The 14,908-nt window shown below is 44.0% G+C and overlaps 1 pseudogene; it reads right to left on the bottom strand.

The window, feature by feature from the left end:
• Positions 1 to 944: 944 nt before the first annotated feature.
• On the bottom strand, positions 945 to 2,843 carry LOC105015822 (annotated as a pseudogene).
• Positions 2,844 to 14,908: the final 12,065 nt, after the last annotated feature.

Below are 14,908 nucleotides of genomic sequence, written 5' to 3'. Positions count from 1 at the left end.
ATATTCTTTACCTTATGTAAAATATGATTAAAATAGCAATATTTTTTTAGTTTATATTTGCCACGAAGGAACATCTAACATCGTTCTGATATTCTCCATTAAGCAAATGTAATTCACATATTTTTTTATAGTACTTAAATAATATGGGTACTATTGTAAATGTGATTCAGGGTTAAAGGGTCTGATGTCATTGGAGCAAATCACATTTAAGCAGCATTTGGGGGATTGTAGAGACCCAACACAAATAGTGGTCAACACTGATTTTCCCAATTCGCTCGGAAAGTCCCTAAAGCACCCTATGGAGAAAAAAGTTATTTGTTTTTTTACCTGAGCATTCCCTCTAGATTTAGCTTTTTATTTGGAATGAATGGTTCATATTTTTTATGATTTGCTACCTATTTAACCAGTAATGTGTTTGAAATGTATTTGGAGAAATGTTGTTGCTATGGTGCTGGTTGAAAATGGGCACTGACTCATTTGAGAAATCAATTATCAGATTTGATTTTTCATTGTTTCTCTGTTTAAATGTCTTAGGGCGTTATTTCTTTGATCTTCACTCATGTCGTTGCCTGGGCTACACCCAACCAAAAGACAGTGTCTGGTAATCAGTCAATGTGATTAGCTGCAGCCTATAGGCCATTTGGTAATTTATCTCACACTTGAAAAATAAGGGCAGCTCACACCTTCCAGTTTCTTATCAGAAACATTTAGCCGTATACTAAATCACAATTTCACTGTTCAGAATAAGCTACTGAATCTACAGTAGTTGTAGGTTACTTTCTAATAAATAACTTTAAGTATTGTCTGAAGTCATGTCAACATTATGTAGAATTTCATGAAAATGTTTTAGAAAAGTATTTTTATTTTCTGTCGCAGAGCTACATAAATGGTTATACTTGCAATGATGAATTACACAGTGTGTTTTTTTTATCTCTTCAGGTCCTACTGGACAGTTCAGACAGCCAATGTTGGAGGGTGTAGTTATTGGTGATGGTCACTGGCTGTCCTCATTGAAGACCACTTCCACCTGTTTCCTGTATTCATCCATTAGCTCTGTGAGCAAGTCCGACTCTGGGGCTCTCCTTTAGTCCTGTGAAATAGATAGAGACCTTTTATTATTTATTTAACTTCATCACTACCACCATGGACTCATCCACTCCTGTCAACCACCAGCGAAAACACATTCACTACCAGCTTGGGCTCATCCATTCCAGTAAACCACCAAGTCAAAGAGCATGTTATCTATCATTGGTTTGTACCCACTTCCAAACTCATAATACTGTCCCTTTTTGTGCCAATTATGTCTAAGTAATATTTTCTGGCAGACGGATGACCATCACCAGTACCGGCTCTATCCTTTTGGGGGCCCTAAGCAATTTGATTTGCTTATGTTGCTTATGATGATAGATATTGGGCATGAAAAGTAACTGAATTAAGCTTGACGCGATGTATGAGAGTACTAACTATCTCTGTTCGAAGGACAGTAGGTAGGAAATGTGATGCCCCATTACTGATGGGTTTCAAACACAATGTCCATACTTCCTGATAGGAGTGACTGTCATAAACTCTATGAGTAGGTCCATGGACTGTAGGTTGGAACATACCATTGTGAGGAAGCCTGTTTTTACCTGATGATACACATGTATTTTAGTTCTATTCTCTTGTTAGAGGAGTGGTAATTCTTTATCTTTTGCTATATGAGGTACCGTATCACAAGCAGTTGGTATCCACTATTGAGGGGCCCCACACAACCTGATAAGCTGTGGAGCCAGGAACTCAAGAGGGGACACTACCAGGCTGTGTAAGGTTAGGATATAGAATACACATATTTGAGTGGAAGACAGCCAGATATTGGAGGGGATGTGTTGGAGTATAAAAGACTGTGTTAACTTTGTAATTATTGGAAAACGTAAGAACTATGGGAGGTCAACACCGTATACTCATGCTGAATAAAGATGGCTCTCCCCTGACTTGTTTGTTTAAAGACTGTTCATGGATCAAAAGTGGACAGAAGGTAACAATGCCTAGAACCAACCCTGGCCATCACACATTGGACGTGCAGTACTAGGGTCACAAAATAATTACCTGAGTTGGGGAGCACACCAGTGGCGTGAATAGACTGGCCTCTCCCCGTTAAACACCATCAGCATGAACTGCAGGGCGTAGACCCCAATGTCCATTAGAGTGCCTCCTCCCAGCCCCACTGAGCAGGGGATATGAAGCTGAGGAGAGCCGAAATAGGCCGTGACCAGTTTTATGTTTCTGATGGAGTCCTCAGCCAGAAGCCTGTGAACCTCTGTGTACACTGGGAAACAGCGAGACCAAATGGCCTATGTCTGGAGGGGGAGACAAAGGCTGAGCATCAAACTGCTCTGACGTTCAACTATTGTCTGTGGCTTCGCAGCCAGTCCCTCCCAGGGTAATAACCCACCAATCTCTGGGTCGCTGGCCAGCTCTTCGTAGCTTCCATGGGCCTTAGGAATGCTGTGCTTCTTGGCGAACGCCTTTGCACGTTCCAGACTCCTTGCAGCCACCGCCACTATATGAGTTGAGAGAGGAAAAACACACAGACATCCATTAGTTCCAGGTAAGCTGTCTGTCCGGGCTGAGACAGGGACTGTGAGTGAGAGGGGATGAGATACAGAGAGAGAGCGAGAGAGACAGGAAGAGTGAAACAGCACATGAATGAAGACCAAATGTATTTGTTTGTGTAGAGTGGATTGGGGTACCATGTGGTCTCCAGGTGGGAGGGTTTTAAGAGCCACACTGATCTTTCCTGCGCCACATAGTCCCCAACGCGTCGCCATGTTGAATGGATGACAGTTAGCCTGTAAGAGAGGCTGCCTGGGCTTTAGGTCTCAGCTGCGGGGCAATGCCGTCGTGACCTTGGCAGTGCTGGGTAGCCTGACGCACAGGCGCTCCACCCTGTCCAGTCCACAGAACTCAGCATCGGCACCCTGGAGAGCAAGCTGCTGCATTTATATGCTGGAGACGGTGGGAGTGACAGCTTTACACACTGCTCCTCCCAGAGGCTGGTGTATCAGACACACACACACACACACACCAAAGGTTGAAAGTGTCATTTTTTATTGCTGCTGATACAGCACATGTTTGTCAGACCTAAGCAGTTTATACTGGTTCTCTCGGTAACAGAACAATTCAGTGGGTTCCGCAGCAGCGTTGGCATTATAGGGTTCAGCCTGTATAGACAGGGCAACAAGCTGAGGTAGGAGGCTGTGCTGTTTCACAATTGGGAGACATTGATTAGCCTGCAAGGGCTTGACAACAACACAGAGACCAGCGATTAAACCGGAGCCCCACGGGGACCTCGGTGGTGAAGCAGTTCACCGGGGCGACCATTGAAACACACGGCACAGCTGTTGTTGTGGTGGTCAATAACCTGAACTAGGTGACCAAGGAACACTGCACATTTGTGCCCAAGGACTATATAGTTATGAGGCTTGTTACTGTGGAAGGTTCATTGCCGGAAAAAGCCACCAGATGGCAACAGATGGCAAGACTAGTTTCGATATTAGAAATCTATGAGAATTTAAATGGATCACGGTTGTGTTAGCTTATTAGAGCATGTATTGAAAGTAACAAAAAAATATATAATTGGCCACAGTTAGTCAAACAAAAAACATCTAATTAAAGAAATACATTTATTCTCAGTTTGTGTGCAATAAATTTGCAACAACATCTCAGGTTAAAGTATTAATGAAAGTACTTGTTACCTTTAATATAGTAATAATAACCCAAAAACCAAATGGGATCTGAATGACTTTTTCCACTTATTCAGTGTTTGGAAAATAGTTATGTCGTACCCTATCAGATTGGATTTAAATGAGAACATGTAGACAAACATTTCTCAATGACGCTGCTGGACGGTTGCTTTGCCTTTGTGTCTCACTTCCAAAGGCATTCTGGGAGCTGTGTGCCGTTGTCATAACGACAAGGTACCAGCTGGGCAATTTGTATGCAAATGGCATCAGGCTTGGCCTAATCTCCCTGCCTATACCACAGGACCTGGTTACCATGGGAATGCCCGTCTCCGCCTTGGATAAAATGTTCCCCCTTTTTTTGTCTATTTAGTTAAATACTCAGAAACAGAAAGGTGAGCAGCGGGATAGGTGCATGTTGGGCTGTTCCTGCTTGGATGGTAGGGAGACAGATATAGATGGAGGCAGAAGGAGGGCGTATCATTCAGGGTCGTAACTCAGAATGCTTCGTCCACTGGAGGGACGACTGGGCCTGGTGCCACGGTTGCAGTGCCAGCTGATGGGACGGAACAACGATCCGAGAGGCTCTTGTGGCCTGCTGTGGAAGTTCTGGACAGGGCAGGCCCAGAGGGAAAGGTCCAGAAACCAGACACTGAGACTCAACTATCCAACCAAGCTGAGTCCCTGCCAGCCATATGAGGGAATTAAAAGTCAACATTTCTTTGCCGAGGCTCGTGACATCTGTCTCCATTTCCAGAATAGTCCTGGAGGTCAGGAAGAGGACATAGTTCTGAACCAATGACTGATCAGGCAGACTCACTGATCTGACCGACATGGGCTGAATGAGGGTGGGAGTGGTGTGGAGTGACACCAGAGTTGAGTGACACCAGGGTAAAGAAGGGTGGGCATGGTGTTGTGTGACATCAGGATGAGAGTGGCTGAGAATAGTGTTGAGTGACACCAGGCAAAAGTAAGAGTGGGCATGGTGTTAAGTAACACCCAGATGAAGGAGAGTGGGTATGGTGTGGAGTGATACCAAGGGATGAAGGACGGTGGGTGTGGTGTTGAGTGACACCAGGGATGAAGGAGAGTCGGCGTGGTGTTGAGTGACACCAGGCTAAAGTTAGGGTGGGCATGGTGTTGAGTGACACCCGGATGAAGGAGAGTGGGCGTGGTGTTGAGTGACACCCGGATGAAGGAGAGTGGGCGTGGTGTTGAGTGACACCCGGATGAAGGAGAGTGGGCGTGGTGTTGAGTGACACCCGGATGAAGGAGAGTGGGCGTGGTGTTGAGTGACACCAGAGATGAAGGAGAGTGGGCGTGGTGTTGAGTGACACCCGGATGAAGGAGAGTGGGCGTGGTGTTGAGTGACACCCGGATGAAGGAGAGTGGGCGTGGTGTTGAGTGACACCCGGATGAAGGAGAGTGGGCGTGGTGTTGAGTGACACCCGGATGAAGGAGAGTGGGCGTGGTGTTGAGTGACACCCGGATGAAGGAGAGTGGGCGTGGTGTTGAGTGACACCCGGATGAAGGAGAGTGGGCGTGGTGTTGAGTGACACCAGGGCTCTGGTCTTATCCTCCTTGACATGGATGATGAGATGTCATTCAGTCAAGATGGAGATGGCTGCAGGAACACAGGCTGCTGATGTAATGAGCTGAGTCATTCAGGAAGTTGGCATGCAGGTAGCGAGAGGCGGGGGCTTCGTTAATTCACACTAGCCAGGATGACCACCTTACATACTTATCCCTTCTCACTGACTGCAGTTGGAAGTTTCATGTATCATCTCTGTCACTGTGAGCTGGGTGTCAGACCAGCCCATGTGGCACATGACAGGATCAGTCGCCATGGTCACGTCCCACTGCCGCAGCCAGGGATGGGCAGTATTTATTACACGTATTTAAAACATGTATTTTCAAACACAAAATAGGATTTTCTCATTTGTATTTGATGAGGTTGGTGAAAATGGCTTAATATTTTGTATCAAGATACTAGTGTTTTTTATTTTGTAGTCTAAAAATACTGTAAAATACTTTGTGAGAAGTCTACTGTACATGATGACATCATATAAATGTTACCTTTGATTGGTGCCTACTCAGTAATTTGCCCAGACTTGTTGAGATCAGAACAGAATATAAATCTATACCTGAAGAAGAAGGTCAAGGTGAAAAATGTGTAGGTTGCGAGATTTCCATCCATTTTTAGCATAAATTGCTAAAATCTTAACAGTTCCTGTTAAGGTTTGGTGTTCATTTGAGTAGCCTAGGCTAAATTGTTTAACAATTCACGTAATGTTCTGGCTAACTATTTGACCTGAGTTGCAGCCCTCACAGTTAACGTTAACTTGCTACGTTCAGCCAATGTAAAGTTTTCTTCGGTTGTGCACGAAAATGCGAGATAGTGTATAAAATTTTACCATAATTGAAGTAGCTGTTTAGTACTGTTGGATCATGATTTTGCATACCGTTACATGAATGACTGCCTGACACATAATTCATTATTATATTTATGATTAACAATCAAATGATTACTTAGAAACAAGTTGCTATGAATAAAGGTGCCATCAGTTGTCTTCTTATGAATGACTATTTTATCATTGAGTCAGTGTTGCTGGTGCAAATTAGGCCCTTCCTTACCAAACACCAAGTAACCCTCCAGTAAATTAGGATACAATTATGAGTCATTAGCAAACTGTTAGTTAAACATTAAACTGTTGGATACTTTAAAACTATCCTTAATCTGTGTGATCACAGGGATATGTGAATATTTGATCAGTTAACTGGTTGCACATGTCAGATTTATCGCATGACAACAAAGCTAATGCTATCAAACATTGTGCCGTGGTGTGGCTGCTGTATTTTGTGATTTAATTTGATACACTTAAAATTCAGGTATTTGGTATGTATTATTTAAAAATACATTTTGATGTATCTTTGCCCATCTCTGGCCGCAGCCATACCGCTGTTCGTGTTGTTGTTGGTGGTGGTGGTGTGTGAAGGTGGCTGATAACAACAGACACACGTCCCTGCACTTCATCGTTCATGATGGCTTTTAGCTGTCAGTGAACTTGTCCTCATGGAGCTGCAATGGCTGCTCAAATACAGACTTTATCCTACAACACATTTCATCACTGACTCAAGCTTAATGTGAAATAAAAATGTCCATGCAGGGAAAGACTGTATAATCCTATTTTGATTTAGAGGTTTTCTATTTCCTCTTAGACACAGCTTTTCATAAGTGAGATGTACTTTATATCTAGAGCTCTGTCTGTTTGGAGTGTGGGCTGGTATCGCTGTATTAAAGGAGCGGCCATCTCTCGTTTATCTGTAACTCAAGGTCAGTGCAGAGGGATGGGGATGACAGCCAGCCGAGGGAGACAAGCAACAGTCTGGTGAGGAGAGGAGGTGCTCAAGACAGGAAGTTTAAGGTGTAGAGAGGCTGGGAGGAGGGGCTGAAGACGCAGAGTTTGCTGTGGAGGGAGGCAGGGAGGAGAGATTGATGAATGTGAGGGGGAGAAGAAAGTGTGCAGGGGAGCAATAAGTCATTTGTCCGTGGAACAGGATGTACTGACGTGTGGGGACTGTTTTTTTTTATCCTTCCCATTAGAAAAAGTGTGATAGAAGAATAAAGCTGAGAAAAGAGTAGAGACAAGCTATAAGGCTGTAATATTGCAGTCTTTTAGCTTCTACATTGTGCCAACCCTCTGAGAGTTCTATCTGTGTCCACAGCATGTCTGCACTAGATGAGACCAGACCAGAGCTGACTTAGCAGCCCTTCAGTAGGCAGGCAGGGGAAACAGAAAGCAGATCCAGACAGACAGACAGACAGACTGACAGACAGGAGAGAAGACAGAGAGGAGACAGAGAAGCAGAGAGAGAGAGAGGAAACAGAGAGACAGGGAGAGAGAGAGGAAACAGAGAGACAGGGAGAGAGAGAGGAAACCGAGAGACAGGGAGAGAGACAGGAAACAGAGAGACAGGGAGAGAGAGAGGAAACAGAGAGACAGGGAGAGCGAGAGGAGATAAAGAGGCAGGGAGAGGGGAGACAGAGAGGCAGGGAGAGAGAGAGCTAATACATCCATTTCTGCTTTCATCTGTGGCCATTGGTCTGTGTAACCGCTCCTGTATGGTTTCCATGGTTTTGGCCCAAATGCACATTATGGGTGTCAGGCCAAGAAGAGTGTTGCCAGGTGTCCCTGTCCTGATGTGATGTAGTGTGATGTGCAGGTCCTTCCACCACAAGACCAGCTGATAACAGAACACAGGGACAAAATATATTAACACTGACACAATTGCTTGTTTATATAATAATAAGTAATTATCTAAATGTTTTCCCAATGTTGTCCCCAGTTTTGTTATATCTAACTGATGACCTTGTCTCATCCCAGCAAGTCGCAGCAGGTTTGGGAGAGTCACAGTTGGGAAAATGCATCGTTGGATAAACAGCCTGTCAAGCAGTTCTGTTTTGCTTGCTCATCTAGGACGTTTGTGGAATAAGCACCCGATGGGGGTTCAGAGTCCAACGCTTGATGACCTCAGTTAAAAGACTCTGGACCTTAAAGAGTCGTGGAACTGCATTCCGGCTATGCCACCTTTAACCGGGCCAATATGCACCGCCCCTCGTTGGACTCTACCATGGGCGGTGTGGCGGGATCAGGATACCAACCCGGGTTGCAGTGTCACAACCACACTGTCATGGGGTACTGCAGGTTGCTGCACCGCTCAATTACCCTTTAGACAAGGCTTGTTTTGTATCAGCTTGTAATGAAAATGTCTCTAAAGGGCGTGGCGTCAGACTGTGCTGTCTCCAACACAGATGGCTGTGGCTCCTCTGATGTACCTATTATCTGTCCGTGCCATTAACTGGAGCAGGTCCTACTCCGAGGCACGTTTGTGTGTATCACTGTATCTCTGAAGGCGAACACACACACAGTACATTACACAATGAGGCCTTCAATAAAAACGACTGTGTCACTCCTATCACAGTCCACAATGGAAACACTGGTATCTGCAGTCTGACTGAGTACAGATGGTGTGATGTGATACATACAGAGTGAATCACTAGGCATCGGGTGGGAAAGTGGAGAAGACGCCTAGTAAATACAGACTGCCAACCCAATGGATAATGATGTCGCCTCAGCTTTCCATTCTGTCGACCTATCAACTAGTAACCTAACGACCAGTTGATAATAAAGCACTCATGAACCAAAACAAAAGGCCAATGCCAACACCTGTCAACCAGTGGATGAAGAGGAACTCCAGAGGTCGGGACCCATCCATAACCCCTGGGTGGCCCTCAGCGTGGATGACCACGGACAACATGCTGTTGCGCTGGACACGTCAGCGGCCTTCCCGCAGCCCCCCAGGAGCCTTCACTCTGCTCTGCTCAGCCCTCTGAACTGTACTGTGGGATGGGTAACCATTAAACAGCCCCCACACTCAGCTGGGTATGTCTCGGTGTTCAATTGCCTGATACGTCCTGGGATATTTTTATCAGCAGTCCCCTGGCGAAGGGAATGTCGTGGGAGGCAAGAGTGGGGCCCTCCGTTTGAGCGCCATGCCTGGGTACACCTCTGACAGCAGAGAGAGAGAGAGAGAGAGAGAGAGCTGCCTGCCTCTCTGCTTTATTCACCTGCAGCAAGGGATTGCTCTCTAGAGCCTTGTAATCAAACTTCAGAGGCCTGTGCGGGCTCTGTCCTTCTTTAGTCTTCATGACTGGATGGCTGTGATGGAAGAGGTTGACCGTCAATATTCTATTGACACTGAAGGGTCTCAGAGAAAGCTCTGGAAAAAGAAAACGGCTATCAGTTTCAGAATCGAAGCACCTGGCTTTGGGGGGACGGGGGACGGGGGAAACACCCGGGTGCAAAGAAAGGGAGAGAGAAGTGATAGAGAGACAGAGCAAGGGAGAAAGAGAACGAGAGGGAGATAGAGAGGGGAGCCTGTTAGGGAAGGCCTGAGCCTACTAACTATAGATAAGAAACAGAAAAAAAAAGATTCTCTCCTTTTGCCAACTGAGCTGTGGCAGGAGATAAGAAACTGGAGTCTGCTTCCAATGTGTCTCCCAAGCAATATGAGATGTGTTTTATATGGGATTTATTTATGGGATTTATTTAAATAGTTTGTGGAGTCCCTCAGTGGTGGCCCAGGGTATTTGACGGTGGTAGCTCTATGCACTGATTGGACACATTTGGTCAGTCACGCCGTCTTACAAAGCCACATAATTCCCTCTTGATAGTGGGCCAAAACCAGATATATCGAACTGTGCCAATCAGAAACGATAGGAGTCCACCAGGGGATTTCATGATTGTAGTTAACATACAGGGCTAATGCATCAAACACATCCACCTTGTATTATGAAAGCTTGATGGCTAAACTAGTATTTTTGATCTTGGTCTTGATAGGTAAGCATTTAGAACTGTTTGCTATGTATTTGTCAGTATATAATGTAATATGATTGTTGGTTGAACATCTTTGCTTTGGCGATAGTGACAACCATCCATTCATGGCAATGAAGTGCTATTGAGTCGTTTCGTACCATTACAGAATATATGCATAGTCTATGCTCATTCAGTATAGTCATTAATATACTAGATATATAAGAGCATTCTTCAAAAGAAATGGGAATATGAAGAAGAAAGATAATAACGCTGTTATAACGGTGTTAAGCAGAAACAGGCGTGGAAACAGTGTGAGAGTTCCTCAACAGGGCCCTGGTGTCTCTTTCAAGAAAAGAAAACAAATAGGATGTGAATTAATGATCGCCATGCGATGTGTGGTTGAATCATAACAGTCATGAAATATTCAGGGTTTATTCAGCTTCCTTTTTAATCCCACTGGCTGGGCCAGGATTAGAAACACTTGCTCTCTCCCTCCATCTTCCTTCTGTCTTCCACAGCTGTCTCCCTCTTTCTTTTCTTTCTTTCTCTCGCTCTCTCACCCTCCCTGTGCCTTTCTCTCTTTCTGTCCCTCTCTCCTGCTTTCGCTTTGTCCCTAGCTCTGTTAGAGACGGTATTCAATTCCATCTCTATTTTGGTTTCCCTATTTATTTCTCTGCTCTCTCATATTCCCTTCTCACAAAACCGTTCCCTCCACCACCCTGCGACCTCACGCTCCTTCCCCGGGAATCCTCTTCTGTTCTCCGGGACCTGGGTCCTTTTGTTCTGATACTCTGTGTGTCCACTCTGTGTGTTCACCTTTAGGTTTGCTCCTCTCTTCCCACAGTCGTCTTCCTCATCTCTCCACTTCCCACCATGGCCAAGGTTGGATTTCTCCATGGGTCTTATTGGTACACTGAAGCATTCTAGGATGTGTGCGGTGAAACAACACTCTTTGTGTATCGCAAACAAAGACGAGCCCTGAAGCTCATAAGAAACACCTGCTGTAGTAACTTCAAAGGCAGTGTAGAATATATTAGTCCTAAGTGTAGTGGAGGCGAAAATATTTAATGCAAATTAGGATCTTCATATTTCTGTGCAATATTTTTGGCCTGAAGAGGGCAGAAATACTTTAAATGTAATTTGATGTCATTTCTTAAACTGTTTCTGGAGCAGAACATGTTCTCCCCCTCTGCTTTCCTCCATCCAACCCTGCCCACAGCCCATTCCTCATAGCTGATTAGACCGTTAAGGGTAGGTTGCCAGATTTTCACCCCTGGGCGATAGTCAATTGTTCAAGTTCCTGCACACATTTCTGATGAATAACTCATGTATAGCACTAATATTTTACTGTATATTATTCTGCTGTAAGTTATTTTATTATTGCATAATGGACTATTTTAGGCCATGGGCCCATTAACAGAAGGTCAATCAATAGTTAGTACAGCATACCATCGTTTTAGAGCTCTTAGTCATTACCTTGCACTTAATTACCAGCTCAAGGTCCTATCCATCTGTCTGTCTCTCTGCTCTGATCCTATCCATCTGTCTGTCTCTCTGCTCTGGTCCTATCCATCTGCCTGTCTCTCTGCTCAGGTCCTATCCATCTGTCTGTCTCTCTGCTTTGGTCCTATCCATCTGTCTGTCTCTCTGCTCTGGTGCTATCCATCTGTCTGTCTCTCTGTCTCCTCCTGTCTTATCCATTTGTCTGCCTCTCTGTCTCCTCCTGTCCGAGCCATCGGTCTCTCTGTCTCCTCTGGTCCTTTTCATCTATCTGTCTCATTCTCAACCTTGTCACGTTAAACGGCCTCCTGTTTATCAGGCGTCAGTCCTAGATGTTGTGTTCTATGTTTGACTCGGATATCGGCAGTCACAGTGTGTGCAATGTCAATAAAGACATCTCGTGTCCCATCTGCTCCCCTCTCACCCACCTCCTTACCTCTCTCCTTTCATCCATGTCTCAGTAAGTGTCACTGCCTATTCAGTCACTGCTAACAATATCTCAGCCTATTCAAACCAATTCGATTCATGTCTGACATATGTAAAAGGCCCTCCTGGGCTCTGTCACTTAACATGACATTGAACAGATTCACTAGGAAACATATGCCCTGGATACATATAGAGCATTCACGTGCTTCAAATCTGATCCACTCCTGTGTCTGTTTCTGGCTATGTCAAACCTTACTGAGTATCTTATGGCATTACATTTTTAAATAAATTATTTTCCTGACATTTTATTGGACACAAGAGCATTTTTTCCCTCCTGACAAAGCAGTAGGTCGGATTTGAACCCACACTGCAGCAGCACTTGTGCATTGGAGGCAGCAGCTCAGAGCACTGGACTCCCTGGGTTACAAGGCTGCACGTTTCAGAGCACACAAAAATGGGGAAAGATTTATAAAACCAACATCTCAGTCGGTCAGTTGACCCCTTCTCGGATGGGAGGACGGTGTTTATTTGTTCATTGGATGAACGGAGCAGGATAAATTGGATGTCTCTGACCCCTGTGGATTAAATTAATGAGGCCTTTAGGTTTACTCCGTTTTTTTAATACCCCATCAAATTATCTATGGCTGGTTAGCTGGCTGGGTTATTTATTTGAGCGACAGGGTCAAGAGGGGCACTTCTATGACACCCGCATTGCAGGTTCTGGCTGGCACCAAAATGGTTCCGCTCCCACTTGTCTGCAAGAGAAACTGCTGTTCTGCTCTGTTCTGCATGGTATGTGTGGCACTTCTGCAAAACTATGATTATGGGTACCACTGATAGTACTTCAAACAACCTTCATTTTTCTCCACAATGAACGCACAGCCCAGCACATATAATTAAGCCTCTCTAGATCCACACTGCTGATAATCATTTAATTCCCCTGCTGTAGCTCGCCCTGCCATCCTTCCCTTGCTTGGCCCACATCAAATTAGATGTCTATATTACCTAATGAAGGCCAACCAATCATTTGAAAATAACCGCTATCCTTAAACTACTACATTATCTATATGCCTTTAGTATTAGATGTTGTATGTACATATATTTGTGTGTATATATATATATATATATATATATATATATATATATATATACATAGTATATACAGTACAAACATACTGATGGGAGATTTACCCTGATGTATTATGTTATCTATAGGTGTTATACAGTATAAATGAACATAGAAAACGTGTAAACTGTTTAAATCTAAAACTCTATGTATCCATTTTGAGAAATGTAATATTAACCTTTATTGTGTAGAGATCTGATTAAATAGGTTTCTGTGTTCTTTTGACCATAAGCATGGCATAGAACTTTTGACATGGATATGTTTGAACTTATTTTCAAAGAAATAATAATAATACTCAATTAAATAACAACTTACACAACATAAAAATACCAATAAGCAATATGGGTTCCCATTATGTGTGATGAAAACACAACTGAAAAATGGTTGTGTATCATTTGGAATGGAAGTCTTACTATAGACAGTCTCATGAGATGGAAAGTGACAGCATGGCACATCATACCATTCGACTCCCTCCATGACAGCATGCGAGGTGGCAGAGACACACACACACGTAAAGACATTCACATACGTAGAAAAAACCCGTTGGGACAAAGCTCTCATCGCCCCACTTGTGAGATGACCCCTGTCTCTTCACTTGCGCATGTCTGTCACTTTCGATTGCTCTTCGGATGCTGGACGCGTTTACATGTGTGTATGTGGTGATTGTGATGAATGTGTGCTGTTCTCAGCCCCCCCCCCCCACCCACTGGTAAGCAGCAAGAGAGGGGGATAGCTGAACGTTGGAGGCAGTGTGTACAAGAAGATATTTCTTTACCTTATTATGCTGCACTAAGCTGCTTCTCATTGGGCTTAGAGAAGTTCAAGTACAAAGAGATGCTCTTTTCTCTGTACTCTAAATAAAGGGCGGTTAATACAGAGACATGCTGGAGGGCTAGGGGTAGTATGGTGAACGTGGATCTGGAAGCAATGCTACAGTGGAGGCAGGGGCTTCCATTGAGGAACATTTACCCAGTCGCTCCACAAACACACTGAGAGAGAGGAGGGTCAGAGGGATCTTTCTATAGCAGAGCCGGGGGGAGGAGAAGATAGGATGTAGAGATGGGAAATCCTTGTTCAGCATGTTTAGGGGTAAGCTGAGGAAAGGGGAGGAGATGGGAAACACTGAACAGGGATCTCCAGCCATGAGGTTTTATTGCTGCTGGAGTCAAATCAAATGAAAGAAATCTGTCTCCAAAATGTTTGTGCATTTTATTTTCTCCTTATGGTATTTTGCAATTAGCTCGTTTTAGATGTCCTTTATATGGAAATGATCCAGAACAACACAGCTAGATAAAGTGTAGTAATCAGTATGAGAGTGACAGAGCTACAGTACATAACCCTAATCCATTGCGTAGAACCCCCTGTTATCAGCATAGCAAACAGCAGTTTTGAAATATATCTTCTTGTACCGAGTAATCATTTGATCAAGATGTTAATGTTTAGTGATTATTGGAGACATATACAAATGTTAAATAACATGTAATTAATTATAATTTCTGAAATTTCAGTGGAAATATTACTATTTTCAGCTAGTTGGTTAGCGACATGGCTAAAAAATATGACCCCTATTATTGGCCACCTTACTATTTGACTGATTACATTTTTCTCTTTTATCTACCTTTCATGCCTTCTGGGAAAGAAAAAAAAAGACGGATCACTTTGATAATACATGATGATGTCTGGTCTGTCACGCAGGTCCAATTTCACGACTTGCAACTTGTCTAAAACAATTTCCATACATTACATTAAAATATACATCT

Source organism: Esox lucius, chromosome 2 (genome assembly GCF_011004845.1).
Source record: "Esox lucius isolate fEsoLuc1 chromosome 2, fEsoLuc1.pri, whole genome shotgun sequence".
Lineage (NCBI taxonomy): Eukaryota > Metazoa > Chordata > Actinopteri > Esociformes > Esocidae > Esox > Esox lucius.
Note: the sequence above shows the minus strand (reverse complement) of the source record. Positions and strands in the feature narration are given on the sequence as shown.